This window comes from Sceloporus occidentalis, unplaced genomic scaffold, assembly GCF_023333645.1.
Source record: "Sceloporus occidentalis isolate IW3139 unplaced genomic scaffold, rSceOcc1.0.p SCAF_3, whole genome shotgun sequence".
Classification (NCBI taxonomy): Eukaryota; Metazoa; Chordata; class Lepidosauria; order Squamata; family Phrynosomatidae; genus Sceloporus; species Sceloporus occidentalis.
The window spans coordinates 139,769,337-139,791,673 of NW_028316983.1; positions in this window are offsets into that span (position 1 = coordinate 139,769,337).

Here is a 22,337-nt window from a genome sequence, read left to right on the forward strand (position 1 = left end):
CAGGTTGTGAGATATGGGGGGAGGTTTTGCATGGAAATTTGTGTGGGGTTTTATATTTGCTTTTCCTAATGTATGCATTTTAATGTCCTTTCCTTTATGTGTGCTGAAGTGGATTTGTGCACATTTTTGAAAGCTAAGCATTTCCAGTTGAGCACAATAATTTGCATATAATTTGGGGGAAAAATTGAAACAGAACCTGCCACTTGTGATTTCCTTCCAGTGGTAGGAAACTGGAAAAAATATATATACACAGTTTTACTAATAGTTCTCAATGATGCTTGTGCTTTCAATAGCTTGCTGCATTGGACTTAAACTCTACTTTAAAGGTGATATCCAAGGGACTGATACCTATCCCCCAAATAGCTCCTTGAACGTTCATACCAAAATTTGGAATGGATTCAATGCCCTAGTGTAGCCATGGTGAACCAATGGCATGTGTGCTAGAGCCAACATGTGGAGACCTCTCTGTGGGCACACGTGGTTGTCCCCAGCAGAATTTGCCATAGGGAGATTGGTGATTGGTGGAGTGGCTGCCGGTGAGTGGGCTTCGGGGCTCACTTCATTGGCTGATGGAGCTGTGTTTTCCTGCCCTTGTGCTCCCACCGCCATTCTAGCTTGAAGCAGTGAGGAAGCAGTGGGAAGGCAAGCACACAATCCGCGATCCTCCTGGCAGCCTAGGTAAGGAGGAGGAGGAGGAGGGGATAGAGGAGGGGATAGAGCATTGTAGGTGTAGCGGGGGAACAAAGAGGAAGAAGAGCAGGGAGGAGAAAGGAGGATAAGAGGAGGATGGAGCACAGCATGTGTGGTGGGGATGAAGCAGGAGGAGGAGGAATGAGAGAAAGACTAGTAGGGAAGTGTTGGCAGCATGGTGGCAGGGATAGAGGAGGAGGAGGAAGAGGAAGGAAGAGGAAGAGCAGGAGAGAAACAGTGGTGGGGATAGAGGAAGTTTGCAATAATTTTAGGAAGATCTCAAGGGATTTGAGGATTTATATCTATCTGCGGATTTTTGACCCAGGGTGACCAGACTTGCTCCTCCCGTTCCTGGACCTATTCTCCCTTTTAGCTTCCTGTCCAGGAGGGATTCCAAAAGGTCCTCCATTTTGAGCAGGGCTGAGAAGCATGGATTTATTTTATATCTATATGGGTGTTTTTAGCTCAGGGTGACCAGTCTTGGTCCTACTCCTCTTCAGGACCTGCCCTCCATTTCAACCTCCTGCCCAGGACGGATTTGAAAAGGCTGAGAAGAATGGATTTAATATTTATATGAGTGGCTTCTGTTTTTGTTTTGAGCTTTTATTTGGTCAGGTCCTCCACTTTTTCCTTGCATGTTTTCCCCCTGGAAGTCCTGCCCCCTGGAGGTCCTTCCAGAAGTTCCACCCCCAGAAGTCTCACCTCCCCCAAAGTCCTGCCTTTAGAAACCACCTTCCCTCTGCCACTGGGTGACACCTGGTGTGGGAACACCACTGAGTTTGGGCACTCAGTCTCTAAAAGTCCACCATCACTGCCCTAGTGTTATGGAAAGCAGCCCCTACTACTGACAGTCTCACAGATCTTGTGATTTCAACATAGTCAATAGGGAAATTGGAGATCCAATAATTTGAGTGTTTTGGACTATGGCTCTAGAGACCAAAATTTGATTCTCAGCTTGGGAATGAGACCTTAGGCAAGTCACACTCTCTCAGCCTTGGGGGGAAACAATGGCAAAATCTTGCCAAAACAAACTATGATAGGATCACTATAAGTTGGAAATGATTTGAAGTCACACCACCACCACAACTCTTCTGGTTGGCCTTCCCAGATGGGTCTCCAAATCAGAACAGATTTAGCCACCCAACTAGACCAGCAGCCCGCCTTCCATACTGCTACTCGGGTTTTTACTGTTTTTAGTAATGTACTATTTACTGTTGGTTTTATTGGTTTTTTTTTTAAAGTTTATATGGGAGGGAGGGGGGTTGGAGGATTGGGGATATCAGGGAATGTGTTTTGTTTTGGGTTCTTTTGCTATTTGTTTATGTAATTTGTTTTAATTTTATTATTCTTCGCCTCAACCCTCGAAAACGGAGAGACATGATATTTATTATTATTATTATTATTAACATAGTAATATAGAAAAATATTTGCTTTGTGCCAATGACATGGCTTCCTTACCTCTTATTTGAATTTTATCTCAGATGTAAGGCTTGCCACTATGGTGTAGTAAAACCAAATCATATATATTCTCACCAGTGGTATTCCAGAGGAGACTATTTAAACTTATTCTATGAACGTTAATCAGATAGAGAATGTTTTAATTTTTCTCTTCAACTATTTGCAACTATTGCTTGTTGGAATCATAAGTGACTTTTAACGGCTTTATAAACATAAGAGCAGCCAACTGGATCTTACCAAAAGCTCACTCAGTCGACCATTCTCTTCCTACAGTAGAAAACTGAAAGCTCATTAAGGTGGGTTACAAACCGCCAGAAAGTACGCGCGGAGCGCGTACTAGGGTTAGGAAGGGGTGGTGCTTCTGCACCCCCTAACCCTAGTACACGCTCCGCGCACACAAAATGGTGGCGGCCGTTCCACACGGCTGCTGCCTTTTTGACGTCTTGGATGCATAGCGTCCAGACGTGTTGTGGCGGAAGTGACGCTGCAAAGCGTGCCTTGCGCTTTGCGGCGCCACTTCCAGGGCCCAGGAAGGAGCGCGATTTCTGCGCTCCTTCCTCGGAGCGTCCAGGAGCCCCGCGGTGTGGCAGCTGCGGCTCCCGGATACTGCAAGCGGCGGCGGCGGGAGACCGCCACAACCCGGCGGTTTGTAACCCACCTAAGAGTCTATTTGTAGAGACATGAGTACAACAGCAACCTGCTCCTTGTGTTATTCAGTAACTGGTACTGAGATACATACCATCTCTGAGACAACATATAGTCAACATGAGACAGTTACCCAAAGAGAGAGAGAAGTTCGCTCACCAAAGTTAGAGCTGACAACTCTAGCTGTGCCAGGCAATCCTTAGTTAGAGAGACGCAAAAACTAGATAAATGTCTTGTGATTTTTTTTTTTTTGCCAAGTGTTCTCTATTAAACAAACAATAAGGGTTAATATCATTGTAAGCACTACAGTATTGATGGGTATTCCATGTTTTGGCATGGTTTTATCTATGGCTTACTAAACTGTGCAGCAGGTAACCGTGCAAAAATGAGAATAACAAGGGATTTATAGCACCTACTGTTACAAGAGGGATTTCATGTTTTTGAATAAAGGTGGGGAAAGATAATGGAGAAAACTGGGTGCAGGACAGCTTTGAACAAGCCTGCCATTTCAAAGCAGGAAACCAAGACTGCTGGTTGGCATTAGAGATCTTTGCCTCCTGTAACCCTTGGAACAATTCTTCCAAAGACACATTATCTCAGAAACCAACTCCCCATAACCCTGTGGCCATGCTTAGACATTTAGATTAATTACTTCAGCTTTAAATGAAACTTCATGACACTAATTTACATTTATCTTTATTGAAATTTACAAATGCACTGTCCCTCCAAGTGTTTTACACCTTTACCCATCACCATTTTAACAGTCACTTAATGAATATTTTAATCTGTAGTACATCACAGCTTTATATGTTTAATGGTTCCTGGCCATATCAACTATCATCAAATGGTTCCCTTTGAAATATTTGCTATTGTTCTTAGTAAATCTTAGTAAGTACTTTGCATATTCAGTGATAGAACCAAGGTACTATACTTAAGTTAAGGCATCACTTTCTCTAGAAGCAGATTATGCACAGCCAGAGATTCTTATTGAGACCAGTGCCAGTCCTATGTACTTATTTTAAATTAAGCAAACGATGTATAATTCATAATTGACGTGCTATTTACATCTTTGCAATAAGAATAACCTGCATGTTATGATTTATTTATACTGATAGCAATGAGCCAAACATAGCTAAATAACATTTCTCTGGAATGTGATCAAAATTTTACTATATAAACACTGAAGCATCTGAAAATGCAAACAGCAACAACATCTCTCTTGTACGAGTTGTTTAGTGTCGACAAATCAATGAAGATGAAAAATAACTGAAACGGATCCTAGCTAAAATGAAATTCTTATAATTTAGCATTAGAATGCTGATAACATGCAGCATATTTAGATTATTTTTTAAAAAATCCTTTTCTCTCTCCCCCTTTTTTAAAAATGAAAAGAAGGACTCATCCTATACCAGCAATAGATGCAGCAAAGCAGCAATGCATCTAAAGTGCTCAGCCACCTGGGCAACTCCTGGTTTGCAATCTACTCGGCTGGAAGCACTCTGGTTTTATAGAACATACCTGCTCGGGGCTGCTTCTTAAATGATTCCTGGTACTCAAGTTCTGACACCCAACCGGGGATGGCACAAAAAATTGCAGAGCCTGGAAAATTTCCTTTTTTGGACTTTGACTCCCAGAATCCTCTGGCCTAGGTGGATTAAAAACTCACAGGGCTCATGTTGGCTGGAGATACCTGGGAGTGGTAGTTTAGAAACAAACATTTTCAAGCTGTAAAAAGTCATATGTAACCATTACCATTGCAAAATACATGCAAGCAATGACAAACAGACCTGCAAACGACAAGTCCCCATAGTCACTGAGATCTAGTTTGAAGATGGAAGGTAGTGGAAATGATTGGTAGCAGCCACCATTTTTGAAATAGCCTACTCCTCCCTCAGATGTTTGGTGAGGCTGTTTATGAAGCTGTGCATACTGGCCAGTCAATAGGTGGGTAACTGGAACTGGGAGATGAGACTTGCTAGGCAGAGTAAAGAACAGTAAGGCTTAACTTGGACTTTCTGGGAAGTACACCAGCAAATTGGCCACACTCAGATGACTCTGGGCTGGCTGTTGTGGGCAGTGGATCAGAAGACAAGAATCAATGGAAGTGGAGAAGACATACATAGTATATGGAAAAAAGACGTACATAGTATATGGAATGTATGATGCTGGTGGACAGATTCAAGGAAGCCACTAGGGAAACAGCACTGTACCTGTTCTCTGGGCAGCCCTTTCCCACTTCCCTCAGACAGAGCCTGAGTGCGAACATAGTTTTGAGTTAAAAATGTCTCTGACCTACTTGCTATCCTTATTCCCTATAACCTTTCTCTTGGGGTGGGTTTCTGTAGGGAGAGCAGGTCTATTATCAGCCAGTCACTAACTGCCCCCTTTCTGTGGCATAACCTTTGTGGCCTTTGACTAATGAACCCCACAGAGTGGGGCTTCATTGTAAAAATAGTAAGAAGAGCTACACAAAGCACTAGTTTCCCACTCCTAATCTTCAGTGTACCTGGCTGTCAGCCACTGGGAAGAAAGAGTCCTATGTAAATGCTCCTTTAAAAACCTCTAAGCTGCTCAAAGCACTCTCACATTCTATGTATCATTTTAAATGATTCTGGAAAGTGCTGTTTTCTCCTTAGGGCTGACTGGCCTTCGAAGTGGGGGAGATATACACATTTTGTATGCAGACATTTAACAGGTTGTTCTGAATCTTAGGCGCTTTACAGACTGCCCAAAAAGGGCAGTCTGCCGGCGCCGTCATTTGCTGCGTGGAGGAGCCCCAGTGACCAAACCGTGCGACTCCTCAGTGCAACAAAAAGAAGCTGCAAAATGCAGCTTCTTTTTGCGGCGCCCTTATGACACCGCAAGGTGCTAATGGCGCACTTCCGGCATCATCATGGCGCCAAGACGTGCGGACGCTAAGCGTCCACTACGTCAAAATGGCGGCGCCCATGTAGAATGGGTGCCCCCATTTTGTACGCGCAAGGCATGTACTAGGATTAGGGGCGTCCGGAAAGGATGCCCCTTTCTAACCCTAGTACGTGCTGTGCACATACTTTACGCCCGTGCGGAACGGGCCTTAGGGGTGAAGAGTGTGTTATGCTATTACTAAGTTCAGCAAAGGAGATAATTGGTCATTCTTCTGAGTATGCTGTAACATGACTCGCTATGAATTGATCTAAATAAGAAGAGTCCAATAAAGGCCTGGCAACATGCATGGTAAACTTCATACACCAGAATAGGTGAAGCCCAGTTCCAGAAACTGGCAAGCTCCTGCAGAGGTGACTAGGGTCCAAAACACACTGCAGAAATAATCCAGTTTGAGACCACTTTAACTGCCCTGTTTTTGTCAGAATGTGATTTTTCTGATCTTCATTGCTAATCTGTTCCCCCTCCCCGTGTGCCACCCATCCTGCAAAGTGGTAAAGCTTCATAACATTAACATTCTGTTAGGAACATTTGAAAGAAAAATGCAAGCTAAAGAAGTTTCACTGTTTTAGTATTGTGTTACAAACATCAGCAACCTCATTTGACTGGGTTCTGGCCTCAGGACTAATATGTAGTCAGGTAATTTGATTCCATATGTATTTTGTTAATAATGCATATTCTTGATCACATAATAAAGAGCAATCAGCCGCATAACTGCAAAATAAAAGTTTTCTGTCATCTTTGGCTTTAGGGCATTGCAAAGCTGTCTTGTAAAGTTTGCTTCAATCGTTCAGTATTTTGTGTGCGTGCTTCTTATGCCCTTTGCATAAGATACTTTCTCCTTATTTTCCATGGAATAACAAATGCATATACGGCTGTTAGAAATACAAACAGTAATGAGGAGAGCTCTATGCTAATGTAGGCTGGGAAATCTCATCTGTATTGCCAGGAAGGGGGAAGAGGATACATATAATATATTCCCTTTAAAAAGAAAAAAAGAAAAAAGGTTTCAAAAGGTGAAATTGAAATGTCTGATATTCCATAAGGGATTCTTCCCTGCGTAGTCCTCCTAATTACTTCCTGTCAATAAAATATTAACCCAAAAGTGAAGCAGTGCATCTGTTGTCAAAGTAAACAAGGAAAAATATGCTAGCTCTCCTGCAGATCTGTAGCTTGAAATGTTGGGTGCTCAGGTGTATCCTCAGTACTCTTACATTTGGCGGTGCGTTACATGTCACTATAAATTCCTTGTGTCTCTCCCTCACTGCCAGAAGAACCCATAGGGCGAGCAGGTAAATGTCAGCATGGACACATGGTTGCATTGGGGTCCTTTGTGAATTGGGTTAACCACATCAGAATCAGTGGCATCACTAGTTTTGGTGTCACCTGGTGCAGTAACTCATGGTGCCATACCTCCCCCCCCCCCAAATGACCTCCTTCCGTTCTTCAACATACAGAATTCCTAGTAATATTTTTTGTACTAATGTTACTCCTTAATCATAGTTCTTGTACATGACTGAATGTAAAGCTAATAGTTGTGACATAAACAACTAGCAACATTAAAATTATACATTTTAAAATTACAAGATCATAAACATTTACTTATACATATACATTGTTTCATGTTGCTGAAGAGAAAATTGGGTAAAATTTGATGTCTTTAAATATATTTTTTAAAAATTAAATTAAAATTTAAAAACTGGGGCCTCTCCTTTCTCCCCTCACTAAGCCTCATCCCACTCATACCGTCTCTTCAGCATTTTAAAGGGACACAATTGAATGCTACAGCCCGTTTCTGCCCAAATGCAGATGTTTGAGAGCAGTGGTGCAGTCTTCACCCCCTGCACCCCTCAAGTGATGCCACAGATCAGAACCATTATAATCACTTGGGGACTTCAGATCTTGTCAAATGGCTCTTAACTCATCAAAACAGCTACAATCATCTGAAGACTTTAGATTGTGCATAATAACACTAAGAAAACATTGGGCCTCCATGTCCTTTCAGCTACAACTCCCATGTACCCTTGCCATTGTCTATGCTGGGTGGGACTTGATGTAAGCTGTAGACTCAAACACCTGAGGATCAAAGGGTTCCCACCTCCAACTTGAAGGGTTGTTTATGGTGTGAATTGGCCCATAGTATTCAAAAGACCAATAGAAACTAGCAAATACACAAGAATCATTTGGAGTTAATTAATCTAGTCTTCTTGATCACACTCCATAGAGTAGCAATCTTGCTAGGTTTTATGTGCCATGATATTTTTATTGTGCAAAGCTGTCATTCCTATTATGAAACTCAAGTGGATTAGAGCCACTTGCTGTCCTGGAAAAGTCAGTTTCACCAGATTTTCTCATTACACCAGTGAAAGTGATACCTCTAATTTATTCCACAGAAAACATGTAATAATAATAATAATAATAATAATAATAATAATAATAATAATAATAATTTTATATACCGCCTTTTCCCAAGGGAATCAAGGCAGGTTACAGAATAAATATAAAAAATAAAATATAATAAAGAATAAAAAATTCACAATTACAAACAATCCCATACCCCAACCCTCCCCAAATCATAAAAATAATAGCTAAAAAGCAATAAAAATAAAAATTAAACAACAATATAAATTTAAAATGTTTTAATAAAACTGTAGTATCTTGGTAAAACACCAGTCTAAATTGTCACTATTTCTCTCTCTTTTGTTTTCCATAGAAGCCTCAAATGCAGAAGATAAACAACCAAAATGTACTCTACCACTTTAAAACCATGCCATGAAAAGTCTTATCTAAACACAGTTTATCTAGTTGCTTTGGAAGGAGATGTGGGGAAATTATAGCGCTCCAGGTGTTGCTAGTCTACAACTTCCATTATCCCTAATCATACTTCATGCTATTACAACAAATAGGAGTTGGAGCCCAACAATATCTGGAGGACCACAAGTTCTTCATGCTGGTTTTCAAAAGTTTAATGGTGGGATCAGATCTATGCATTTTATTCTCCAAAGGTTGGTGAAAGCTCCGATGGTAAACACTGAGCAAGATGGCATGGTATGGGAAACATTCCAGATCTTGGAAAACTGTTACTAATCTAATTGCATTATTTTTATTAATGTTTTCCTTTAACAAATCATTTCTCTTAGAGTAGGAAAGGGAATCATGCAGTCCTCCAGATGCTTTTGGGTTGCAACTCCCATCAGTTCTATTTAGCATAGGCAAAACTGAGAAAGCCACGAGCTAAGATCCCATGGCATATGGAGTTTTGCAAGATTCTTATTCCTACCCTAAAGTCTCATGCATATTCAAAACATTAGGTTTTTTTAACAATAAATTTACTCACTACATAATGAGTGTTGGATAATATTCAGGAGAAACCAAGGTTTGAGGCTTTGTAATGATATTCAGCCACAGAAACCCATTGGATGACCTTGGGCAAGTCATACTCTCTCAGCCTTAGAGGAAGGCAATAGCAAAACTCCTCTGAATAAATCTTGCCATGAAAAAGCCAGTATAGGACTGCCAAAAGTCAGAGTTAACTTGAAGGCATGTAGCAATACAACATAATAATAAAAGAGGGTTGTGTGCTTTCTTTTGTCATATCTGCCAGGCTGTGAAACTTAGTTGGTATCCAGACCGGCCCAAAGTGCTGGCCTGGATATGTGCTAAGGTTGCCTTGGGGCGTTCTTTACAGAAGCTTTGCAACCCTAGCACGTAACCGCGGTGTTGTAATGGTGGCGCCCTGTATACATGGGCGACGTCATGGCCATGCCGCAGCCAAACAGCGCAGCATGGATATGACGTCCTGGCACCCTTTCAGCGGCGCCAGAAGGAGCTCCGTTTTGGAGCTCCTTCTGCCGCGTGTATTGCTGGAGCAGCCTTTAAACGGCCACGTCAGCAATACAGAGAGAAAGGGCTCGAGGGGCCCCTTTCTCCCTTTCCCCGCCACTGTCAGGGTGTCCTTGGGGCATTTTGCCGCTTCCCCGAGGCCGGGAAAAGCAGAGGATCAGGGCCTCCAGGGCTGCCGCTGTGGCAGCTGAGGCCCCGATCCATCAGGAAAAGGAGCAGGTAGAGGCCACCCCAAAGGGGCGGTCTCTATCCCGCCTTAGACACCTGAAACTTGACATCAGTATTAAGACGATTATAGTCATATCAGAATTGTTTTTAGTTAATTAATTAATTTTAATTAAAATCCATCTATATCTTGCAGTGCCATCATGGAATACTAGGGGCCAGAACTTTCCTAGAAAGAAGAGACAAAGATGGAGGCAAGCCTGAGTGAATTAGGACCCTCCCACCTTCAATCAGTAAAGAGAGGCGGGATACAAACCGCCATATAGTATGTATAGGATACGTACTAGGGTTAGGAAGGGGCGGTGCTTCCGCACCCCCCTAACCCTAGTACGTATCCTATACGTACAAGATGGCGGCGCCCCTTCCACATGGGCGCCGCCATCTTTACGTACTGGACGCATAGCGTCCAGACGTGTCGCGTCCTTTGTGACGTAGCGAGTGCGCCCCTGGCGCCTCGCTACATCACAAACGCGACTGCAAAAGAAGCTCCATTTTGGAGCCTCTTTTTTGCTCTGCGCGGGAGCCGCGCGGTTTGGCTGCTGCAACTCCTGCGCAGAGCAAACGGCGGCGGTGGGGAAGCGCCGCAAAGCGGCGGTTTGTATCCCGCCAGAGAGAGAGAAAAAACTTGGTGGAAAGGGAACAAGTGAAATAGTGAGAGCAACAGAGAATGCTTCTAACCATTAGGAGATGGGAGATGAGCGAACTGAATTTCACTTAATAACTGAAGAAATATCAGGATGGAGGGAGGGGAAGATACAAAAGCAAAATAGAAAAAATGTGTACATATTTTGAGAGACTTTAAAGAGAGCAGAGGGCTCTTACAGGTGCTGCATTTGTTGTGGAGTGCCTTAAAGTTGTTTCTGATTTATGGCGACCCTAAGGGAATCATATCATAGAATTTTCTTGGCAAGTTTATAATTTGTAAGAATGTCAAGTTTTGTCATACATAAAATAAAAGGATGCCATTATCCATTAAAGACCTAAAATCAATTGCTAGTCCTAAGTGCAGTACACCTATGGTATAGTGCAAACTGCAGCTTAGGAGCCACATGCGTCTTTTTGGCACATAAGATGCAGCTCACAGAAATATGTTGGCTGCACTCCTTTTTGCATTACAATTCATATAAAAGATAAACATTTTTGGAAGCTTTACAATTATTTACTGGGTATAAACTGAGAGGCTAATGGATTAAAATATAAGTTTAATGTTCATGAATAAATATACCTAAGAATTTAAATCCTAATTTTAATGCTAGATTTGAGTCAGGGTTTAAAGAAATTTTGGATTAGCTATATAAAGATCAAAGAGCACGTGTAATAGTAAATGGGGAAAAATCACAAGAATTTGAGGTTCAGAAAGGGACAAGACAGGGGTGTCCAATGTCGCCACTGTTGTTTATTTTGATTATTGATGTTTTGCTGCAGAATATAAGACGAAATGAAAAGATAAGAGGTGTCAAAGTGAAAGACCAAATTTATAAGGTTAAAGCGTATGCAGACGATGTGGTGGTTTTTATGGAAGACCCTGTAAATAGTATTGTTGAGCTGAAAAAAGTGCTACAAGAATTTGGAGTAGTAGCAGGCCTTAAGATCAATGTGAACAAGACAGCTATGATTACGAAAAATCTGACAAAAGAAGAAGAAGAAAAATTGGAAGAGTTATCTGGATTTAAAGTTCAAAACAAAGTAAATTACTTGGGAATTTGGATAACAAAGAGAGTAGGGAATTTGTTTGCTGATAATTATAAGAAAAAGTGGAAGGAAATTAAGGAAGATCTGAGCAGATGGTCTAAATTACACTTGTCACTTTTCGGTAGAATAGCTGCCATAAAAACAAACGTACTTCCCAAATTTTTGTTTATATTCCAGAATTTGCCTATTATTGACAATGATAAATGTTTTCGAGAATGGAAAAAGGAACTGGCAAAATTTATTTGGGCTGGCAGGAAAGCACGAATAAAATGGAATAATGTGATAGATGTAAAAGATAGAGGAGGCTTGGGTGCACCAGATTTACAAAAATATTATTATGCTTGTGGAATGTTGTGGCTGGAAGACTGGATTAACCTAAGGAATGAAAGGGTGCTAAGATTAGAGGGTCATAACAATAAAACAGGATGGCATGGGTATTTAGTGTATAAAAAATGGAAAGAAAATAAGGAATTTAAAAATCATGTGATTAGAAAAGGACTATTAAAAATTTGGGAATATTATAGTAAAAGATTTTACAATAAGATTCCACGGTGGACATCACCACAAGAAGCTCATTTTGGAAAATTTAGAAAAGTACAAGAAAAATGGATAACATATGAGCATATTGTGGAAGAAGGGGAAAAAGCGGTATTAAAACTTAAATCTAGAGAAAAATTAGAACAAGAGAATATAGAAATAGAATGGTTTGCATATAAACAATTAGAAGAAAGATTTAAGAAAGACATGAAGCAAGAAGGAATAGAGAAAAAAAACAATGAATTGGACATAATAATATTAGAAAAACAGAAAAAGAAAAAGATAACAAAATATTATAGGGAACTACTAAAAAGAGATTTGGAACAGGAAGTGGTTAAAGAAAACATGACAAAGTGGAGTCAAATAATACAACAAAATATATTCTTAGAAAACTGGGAATTGTCATGGAGGAAAACCTGTAAGTTCACCATGGCACAGAACCTGAAAGAAAATTATTTTAAAATGTTTTATTTTTGGTATTTGACACCGGTTAAGCTATCCAAAATGTATAAAAAGGTAAACAAAATGTGTTGGAAGTGTGGGAAAACAGAAGGAACGTTTTACCACATGTGGTGGGTCTGTAGCAAAGCAAAGCAGTTTTGGGGGGAAATATATGAAGCAATGAAAGAAATGTTGGAAAGGAATTTCCCGAAAAACCCGGAGTTATTTTTGTTAAATATGACAGGCGTGATAGGAAGAGAGACTGAAAGAACATATTGGAAAATTGTGTTATACATGGTGACAGCAGCAAGGTTGTTATACGCTCAAAAATGGAGATCTACACAGACCCCTACATTAAAAGAATGGACGAATAAATTGTTAGATATGAGAGATTCAGACAGATTGTCTAAAAGGTTAAAAGAAGAGAAAGAGGAAGAGGATAAGGATAAAGATGAATGGAACATAGTAATACGGTATGTGGAAAGAAGAAAAGAAAGTTAGTAAAAGGAAAATAAAGGAGAGAAATAAGAAAAGAAAAGGAAGATTAGGAATGTAAAGAGGTAAAGAGCGAAAGAAATGACTTGTATATAGATATATGTAAAGGAAGAATGATGATTGTAAAGGAAAATCGAAAGAGTAATATGTAATCTATAAAGGACTATATAGGTTGGAAGTACTAGGATGTGTACAGGGGGAAGGGGAGGGGAAGGGTAAGAGGGTGGGGGGTTTAAGGGGGAAAGGGAGGGAAGGGAAAGGGATAAGGGAAGGTATAGACGATATGTATGATCTTTTATTGATGATTACTGAAAATAAGGATGTAAAGAAAAGAAAAACCAAATAAAAATAAAATTAAAAAAAAAAAAGAAATTTTGGATTAGCAAGGATTACTATTGGTTTAGATATTTTTCTCTCCATGTTCTGGCTGGATATCCATGAAAACAAATAAATATCATTAAACTATTTGGTTTTACCCCTCTTATTTTTGGCAATCTCATTTAATGTTAATGACATACCCATTTGCATATTTTTCTTAGATGTTTCCCTAGTTCTTTACCATTTTAAATACAATCAATATTGTTAAAATATGAATCACTGAGGATTTTTAAAACATTTAGTATATACACACATGTATTTCATGATTATTGAAATTGATACAAATTAAGTGTTTAAAAACTACATACATGAATAAATAAATAAATAAATAAATAATATTATTACATACATGCATTTCTTAATATTTATTTTAAAATTTTGTAACAAAATGCGAATGTAACAAAAACAGCATGTGTATAATGTTTTCTGTTGGTTTTTCAGGCTATGTAGCCATGTTCTAGAAGAGTTTATTCCTGACATTTTGCCAGCATCTGTGGCTGGCATCTTCTGAAGAAACCTCAGGAATGGCCACATAGCCTGAAAAACCCACAAAAAACCATGGATGCTGGCCATTAAAGCCTTCGACTTCACATGTGTGTAATATTTGTTCATGTCTTACAGCAATCAAATATCTCACGTTTCTTGTATGTAGCTCTTACATTAAGCAAGTTTGGCCACCCCTGGAATAGTGAAACTTAGAAAAGTATTGACTTGCCAAATCCCCACTGATTCCATGGTTATGCCTTTATTGAAACTGGCAATTGGATTTAGGACAGAGTGTGCAACTGTGCAGAGTGAGCTGTCACAAATTCATATAATGAATGCCTGCATGCTATGAATCTAATATAATACACAAGTACTTGAAAACTTAGTCATTGTTAAATACAAAGAGCTCCTTTGGAGAAATCATCCGTGCAGTAAATTCAAGGAGAATTTTCCATGCTAAAGTAAATTCAGAAGGAGGTTGCCTAATATTGTTTGTTTGTTTTAAAAGTTTGTTAATATATTGTAAAATAGTAGGGATGCTATAATATGATTAGGTGACAAGTTGTTCTCTTGGTGGAGGACGGTGAATAAAGGGAGATGCCTTCCTTTAATAACACATTGACACACTTTTCTACACATTTCTGCATATGCAGCTTGCTTTGGAGGCAACCAGCAGGTGTTATGCTGAGAAAAGCTCCCTCTGCTGGTATCTGCAAATTGACCTCCAAATTTGTTTGCATTTGTCTGGTCATTTAGCAACATTAAACTGTTTTGCAGGTTACATATCAAGCAGGGGTCCATGTGTTTTATCATAAATAAAAAAGTGAAACAAACATGGTACTTTTGTTTCATTTGGTATGATTACATATATGAATGCTGGAGTCCTGAATGATTTCCAAGTATATTCATGCATGCATTCATCTTATTTGGAAATCATTTGTTTTCATTTTCCTGCTAGAAGAAACAATAGCTTAAACAAAACCTGTAGGGTGGTAGAAATGATACTGAAACTGTCCAATATTCATCTTAAATGTTAACAAGTGTGTGACATTCTGATACATCATCTTTTCCACATTCCAACTGCAGTGGCAGGTAAGAAAAACATTGTAATATAAAAGGGGGCGGGGGGATCATGGCACTGAAGGATTGCCCTTTGCTTCTCTGGCATCATGATATCAGATAATTTGCTCTGTCCTTAATTTCAATTAAAAGCCTTTCAAAGTCCATCATTTCTTATAATTCTATACAGTGGGCCCTCTCCTTATGTGGGGGGTCCATTCTGGATCTCCCCACATAAGGGAAAATCCGCCTATGCTTGAGCCCCTTAGGAAATAATGTGCCACATGTGCGTGTGCCATTGTTTTTCTCCCCAAGCGGCTTCCGCGTAAGCTGGAAGCCATGTAAAATGCATCCGCGCATGGCATGGGCGCACTGTATGCATTTTGATCCACCCTACATTATTTCTTTATATTTCCTATGTCCTTGAGAAACCAAAGCTGGCTGTGATAATACAAACCTCAGTTACAGTTGGCCCTCCGTTTTCATGGGGGATCCATTCCGGACCACCCCCCCTTGAAAAAATGGAGGCTCACCTATATTCAAGCTCCATAGGCTTGAATGCGGTGTGTCCCCATGCGTGCGTGTGAGAGGTCACCCCTTCATTAAAAGTAGCAGAGGTCGCCCCTCCACAGATTTCCAAGGTTGCGGATCTGATATCCTCGAGTTAGGAAGGGTGACTGTACATTCCATTTGAACTACTATAATGCACTCAATAATAATAATAATAATAATAATAATAATAATAATAAATCTTTATTTGTATTCCACCTCTCCCTTTTTGAGGCTCGAGGCAGGTAACAGCAAACCAAATAACAATTACATAAACGATAACAAAAATAATCACAGAGAAACAAATGTGGGTGTCATCAGTGTACTGATAACGCCCCTCCCCATGTTTCCAGATGTTCTTGCCGAGCGGCTTCATGTAAATGTTAAACCGCATGGGAGACAGAATGGTACCTTGAGGGATGCCAGATGTGAGCTCTCTTTTAGAAGAGCAACTGTTTCCCAGCATCATCATCTGGAATCTACCTGAGAGGTAGGAACAGAGCCATTGCAGAGCATAGGCCTCAATTCCCAGCTCTCTCAGGCGTTCCAGAAGGATACCATGGTCAATGGTATTGAAGGCTGCTGAGAAGTCCAAGAGCACCAGCAGGGCCACACTTCTCCTGTTGATGCCGAGACGGAGATCATTGACCAAGGCAACCATGGCAGTCTCCACTCTGTATCCTGACCTGAAGTCAGTTTGAAATGGATCAAAATAATCATTTTCATGCAAGAGTACTTGGAGTTGGTTTGCAACTCCCCCCTCAATCACCTTACCCAAAAACAGAAGCAGGGATACCGGCCGATAGTTGGATTTATCCAGGGGATCAAGGGAAGGCATCTTTAATATTGATTTAACCACAGCCAGTTTTAAACTGGCTGGAAAACAACCTTCTCTGAAGGAAGCATAAATTATAGATCTTAACAAGTTCATGGTTGCCTCACCTCCCTGGATGGCCAGCCAAGAAGGGCAGGGATCGAGAGGGCAAGTAGTCTTTTTAACTTTGCCAAGCAGCTTGTCCATGTCATCAGGATTCATAGACTGAAATTGATCCAAGATAATCTTACTAACAGAGTTGCTGGATGCCTCTCTTATTGTTTCCATATTAATACCGGCATCTAAGTCGGCCCTTGTCTGAGAGATTTTATCTGTGAAGTAATTATTAAAAGCATCACAGCAGGCCTTTCTAGATTGCAATAGAAGATTCAGGGTGGGAGGAGTCTGAGGCCTGTTACAGACAGCCAAAATAAAGCTGCTTCGAGTCACAGTGGAGGTATGGTGTTTCAATAATGCATGCATCCTAAGAGTCCAGAAACCACACCAAAGCCACGCTCTAGTCTTTAGGGCTGGAGCGTGGCTTTTGTGCAACTTCTGGACTCTTAGGACGCATGCATCATTGAAACACCATACCTCCACTGTGACTCAAGCAGCTTTATTTTGGCTGTCTGTAACAGGTCTGAGTTAGCTTTCTCACCACCCTGAACAGCTCTGCTGGACGAGACTTCATGGACACAATAGATACAGAATAGAAGTATTTCTTTGCTGCATCTATTGCCGTTCGATAGGCTTTAAGGAAAGTCCTATGATGTGCCTTGTCAGATGAACACCGAGTCTTTTGCCAGTGGCGCTCTAGTTGTTGTGCAGCCCGCTTCATCCTTCTAAAATCTCCAGTATATCAAGGATTTCTCTAGATGAGGTTGCTTTTGGAAACTGTTTGGAAATTTCAGCGATTTCAAAATGTTGCATCCAGAATGCTTACTGGGGTCAGTTATAGGAAGCATATAACTCAGGTAAAGCAGCTTTACATGTTGTTCACCACCCAGATTGGCTTTGCCACCGCGTGGTATAGAAATAAATATTATTATTATTATTATTACAGGCTACTGGTTTATTTCCAGACATAATTCAAAGTGGTGGTCATGACCAGGGGTGCTGACCACACCACTGTCTCCCACAATGGCCTTACAACTGACACTCAATCTGCATTGCCCCCCTTCCCACTGCCAAGAAGGACCTACCATAACAGAGCATTTGTGATTACAAGCTGCATTGCACCATTATTTTCCTCATTCCAATGTAAATGCATGCACACAAGTGCACAGATGCTCTACCAGCATCTGCCAATCAACCACCATCCTGCCCAGCTGCAGGTCCATTGGATGCCCCACATGACTGCCCACATGACTGGCTGCTTGACTGCACGATTGGTTGATTGCCTCTATGGCACAGCAGTGGACCCAATGACACATTGGCACAGCATGATCATGGTTCCTCCCTTCTTTCTCCCCATCCACCCCATGTCCCTCTGTTGGGCTGGCCAGTTTGTTAATGCTTGTATGCTTTTTAATAGTTTAGAGATGCCTTGTTTGTTTCCAAATTAGGTTTGGTATTGGAATCTCTCCCTGCCCCCAGTCTGTCTGAAATGTGATAGGTCTGTTCCACTTGAGAGGTTACTTTTTCATGCCAATTTGACAGAAAATGTAGAAGGTTACAGGCGACTTCAGAACATGTGAAAGAATTTGAAAATACAAATGATTGTGAATCACAGAATGGAATGAACTAATAATTAAAATCACAATGCATGCAATTTTTTTCTGAATTAATAACTGAACAATGTTGATTATTAAATTAAAAATAGATGAAATAACAAAAAGAAAGGAAATGTGTAAATCAATATGTGTCTCAGCTCAAAAAAGAGGAAACACTGAATGTGCAAAATTAAGTAACTCTGTGACAGAACTAATTAAAAAGTTATCTACTTTCTGTCTCATGATAATAATGTTTTTAAAACATAGGACATTGAACAGGACATTTTCCCCCCCACGCATATCATTTTTGTGGATTCAGCAAAGAAATTTCCAAGGAGACAGCTATGTTAGCAGTGTCTGGCTCCAAACAGCAGTCTTGTTTAGCATAAACTCTCATGGACAACAGCCTATTGTACTGAATAAAACTTGTTAGCCTTGAGGAAATTGTAAGACTGTGTTGTTTTTGGTGCCAGGCTGTTTTAGGAATGTAGAGGAATCTTCATTCCTCCTTTCTGACTTGAGAATGAGACAATAAACATTCTGACCTCCTCCCCCAAGCTTTTTGTAAGTTACACAGAACTTCTCTTTGAAAAATAAGTATCTTTTTCCTTTGTGAAGCAAAACATAAATGCCTAGGAAGCACAGAAATGCAAGCTGATTGATTAGCTAAGTGAAAACAACACATTCAATGCTTCTGGGTTTGAAAAGTCCATGCAACATGGCAGCAGTTGTAGTTTAGCTGCATAATTTGGATAATTTATTCAATTTGCACAAGAATTGTTGTCACAACTGCAAACAAACAAGCAAGCAAACAAAAACTCCCAATAGTGAAAGAAAATGGCTCACCATATTCTAGGAAAGGTGAAAAGAAAGAAAAGAGAGAGAGAGAGAGAGAGAGAGAGAGAGAGAATGTGAGGATGAGATAAGCAAGTGTTTACATCCCTCAATCTTTTTCTTTTTAAGTCATTTCACCTCTCCCAGGCTTCATATGATATGTTTTGTCCAGTGGTTCATGCAGAACCATTTCACACCTGGCTGTGCAGATTCTGCATATACTGGAGTACAGGAACCGGAGTATACTGTATACATTTTTCAATGCAGAACAATTCCTCCACAATATTGTTCATATCCTTTGTTTCAGCTTCTGCTCTGAATTCTTTTACTAGGCATTAAATAATTGCATCTCTAGTTTCATCTTATTGGTGCTGTAAACAAGAAAAACAAAAATGAAGTTGTTAAAATGAACAAGATGCCATATGGAGAGAGCTTCTACAGAAAAAGAACTCTGATAATAACACTGACTAGCACTTGTAATCAGAGTTTTCCTAAATAATAGCAGCAGTACTGGAGATATGGCATGTAATACATCCAACTCTTTAAAGTACACTTTTATGGCACATTAATCATGTGGATCTATGAGATCACTCATCTGAACCTTCAAGGGAAAAATAGTGGTTAATTATCCAGTGAGGCTACAATAAATTTTTAAAGGATACAGTATATGGGATGAAAATGGAATCCACATGTAATTTGTTATAGATCCATTTTAAAAGGTAGTTATTTCTGCTAATGGATAAATGAGACAATTTTATTTTGCAAATGTAGACTCAGACAGCCATTTAAGAAAACCCATCAATAAAGTTATGATTAAAGAATGAGATCTTAAAATTATAATATAAAAGCCCATATGCTTACTACAATAATATAAAAATTGAAGTGTGTAATGGGTGCATGCAATGATAATGAGGAATGCTACTAGAAAAAAAAAAGAGAAAAAAGAAAAAATCTATAGATTTTGGGACTCTTTGAGACCAGAACTGAAATCAGTTATGTGGATGAAAAAACAGGAGCCTACAGATAGTATTTTCTGGTCCTATTGGACTATTTGTATTCGGCACCTCCTCCTCCTTGGTTATGTGCATGGATGTTTGCTGGAGAAGACAGTTAGTTGAAAATATAGCAAGAGGGGTATAATTCTCACTGAAATGTAAATCAGTGTCTAGGCTATTCTATGTCAGACTAGGGAAGTAAATAATATTTGTCAAATTTCTAATGAAATAGAAAATCACCCATCTCACTCACATTGCTAGGAAAATTTAGATGTTAAGAAATTCTCTTCCATGCAAAATATATCTCTGGTGAAACATGTGAGGCTTTTGAATTGAAAATGTGATTTCCTGCACAGGAAACTTGTGTCTTGCACAGAAAGCCACATTACCTGTACAAAAGATGTATGTGGAGGAGAGAACATGATTGAAGAAACAATATGCAGATTAAGTCCCAGTCTGCAATTAGTCCTTAGGCACATCCACACTGCAAAAATAATCCAATTTGACACTGCTTTAATTGCCATGGTTCAATGCTATCTAATCCTGGAAATTGTAGTTTTTGTGGGACCAGAGCTGAGGCTAAATGTCTCACAAAACAACAGTTCTTAGAATTCTATACCATTGAGCCATGGCAGTTAAAGATGTATCAAACTGGATTGCAGTGTGCATGCAGCCCTTGAAAACTGCTCTTTTCAAGAAGGCTAACAACTCTCTCTCCTCTGAAACAGAAGCACTAGAAGTATTGAATAAATTATTTTTTTTCCTATAGGAAACAAATATAGTGTTGCCTATTGCTATGTTCTTTCACAAAGGGCCATCATTTGGCCCTCATTACTCCAAAAAGTAAGGCCATTCTTCCAAGCTCGGCTGCACACTTGGATCCGTATACTGTAGGCACGTGACAACTGCTGACTAGAAGGAAGGATTGCTGCTACTGTTCCTTGCCTGTCTCTCCTTTCTGGCTGTGAACTTAAATCCAGTCTTGGGAGAGTACATAGCTAAAAGTGATGGCTTCTTCTAAGGGAATTATTGCATGAGCCTCTGGAAACTTTATTGAAGTGGAATTACAACTCCTCTTGCCCCTTACCACATGACACCACTGCTGATCTATTGTTAACCAGTTACTCTATCACTATTATAGCACAAGTATGCATTCACAAGAGACACCCATGAGTGACTGCCAATCTCATTTCATTCATGCAATTATGCATGTGCAGATCTCTTCAGTGTTACTGTGGTGAGATTGCATTTATTATTATTATTATTATTATTATTATTATTATTACAGTGGAGCCTCGGGTTACGAAAATAATTCGTTCCGCGGCCGCTTTCGTAACCCGAACGGCTTTCGCAAGCCGAATCCCCATAGCCGCTAATGGGGAAAAGCCGCGATTTGGTGTAAAATCGCGGCAAAAAGCACCAAAAGTTTTTTCGGGACCCGAAAAAACGTTCGTAACCCGGAACAATTATTTCCAATTGGATTTTTTCGGGTCCCGAAAAATTCGTAACCCGGGTATTTCGTATCCCGAGGTTCCACTGTATTAACCTTTATTTATATAGCGCTGTAAATTTACACAGCACTGTACATGCAATCTTTTAGTTAGACGGTTCCCTGCCCTCAGGCTTACAATCTAAGAAGACACGATACAAAAGGAGAAGGGAGTGGTGGTGGGGAATGAGATCAGGTCCAGCAGTTCTTCTCCACCTCCGAGGCCTGGACCAAGGGAGATGGACTGGAAGAAGGGCTTGGCTTCTTAATGGATGCTTAAAAGAAGGCTTCCTGGGTCAGAGAGGGGCTCACCTCTGGGAATGCTTCTCTAAACAATATAGTCTTTAACTCAGTTTTGAAACTGGGTAGAGAAGTGATGAGGTGTGATAGTGGACTTTGACTCTTCTCCCCACTTCAATTATATCATGCCACTTTCATTCTTTGTTCTTTGTGTTTGAGAAAGAGCACATGTCCTGCAATTGGTGAGATTTTGATTTTCCTTCAGTAAATAATATGCTATTTTAAATTTGTGTTTTGAAAATTTGAGGTAGCTTTATATTTTCCTTTCCATGGAGGCTGGGTGGAGCATGGGTTGTGTGGAAGACAAATCATGAATATTGTGTCATAAACCAAGGAAAATCCTGGAATTAACAGGCGATGCAGAAAGAACTGTTTCTATAAATTATTGAAAACATCATAATCAATATGAAAAGCATTGTGCAAATGCAGTGCAAAAGCTTGCTCGTGAGGTAATCTCGTAACTCTTGCCTCCACATCCGCACCAAAACCTACTCGGAGAACAGGTGCTGAGGGCACATAGAGTGGTAGAAGGTGACAGAAGAGAGTGATATAAGCATTTCAATCAGCTGAAGGTCCTATTTGGATGGCCTCTTTGGTCTGTTGTTGGGTCTTTATTGTTGCAGTATATTTGAAATTATTGATTTCCAGATCACATACCAAAAGTCAGGAAATCTGACAAGAGAAAGAATAATAAAGAATAATAGACAAGCAGGAGTTTTGCACAATTTTCTTCTTATTTTTGATGTCCCAATGTATTGTGGAGCAATTAT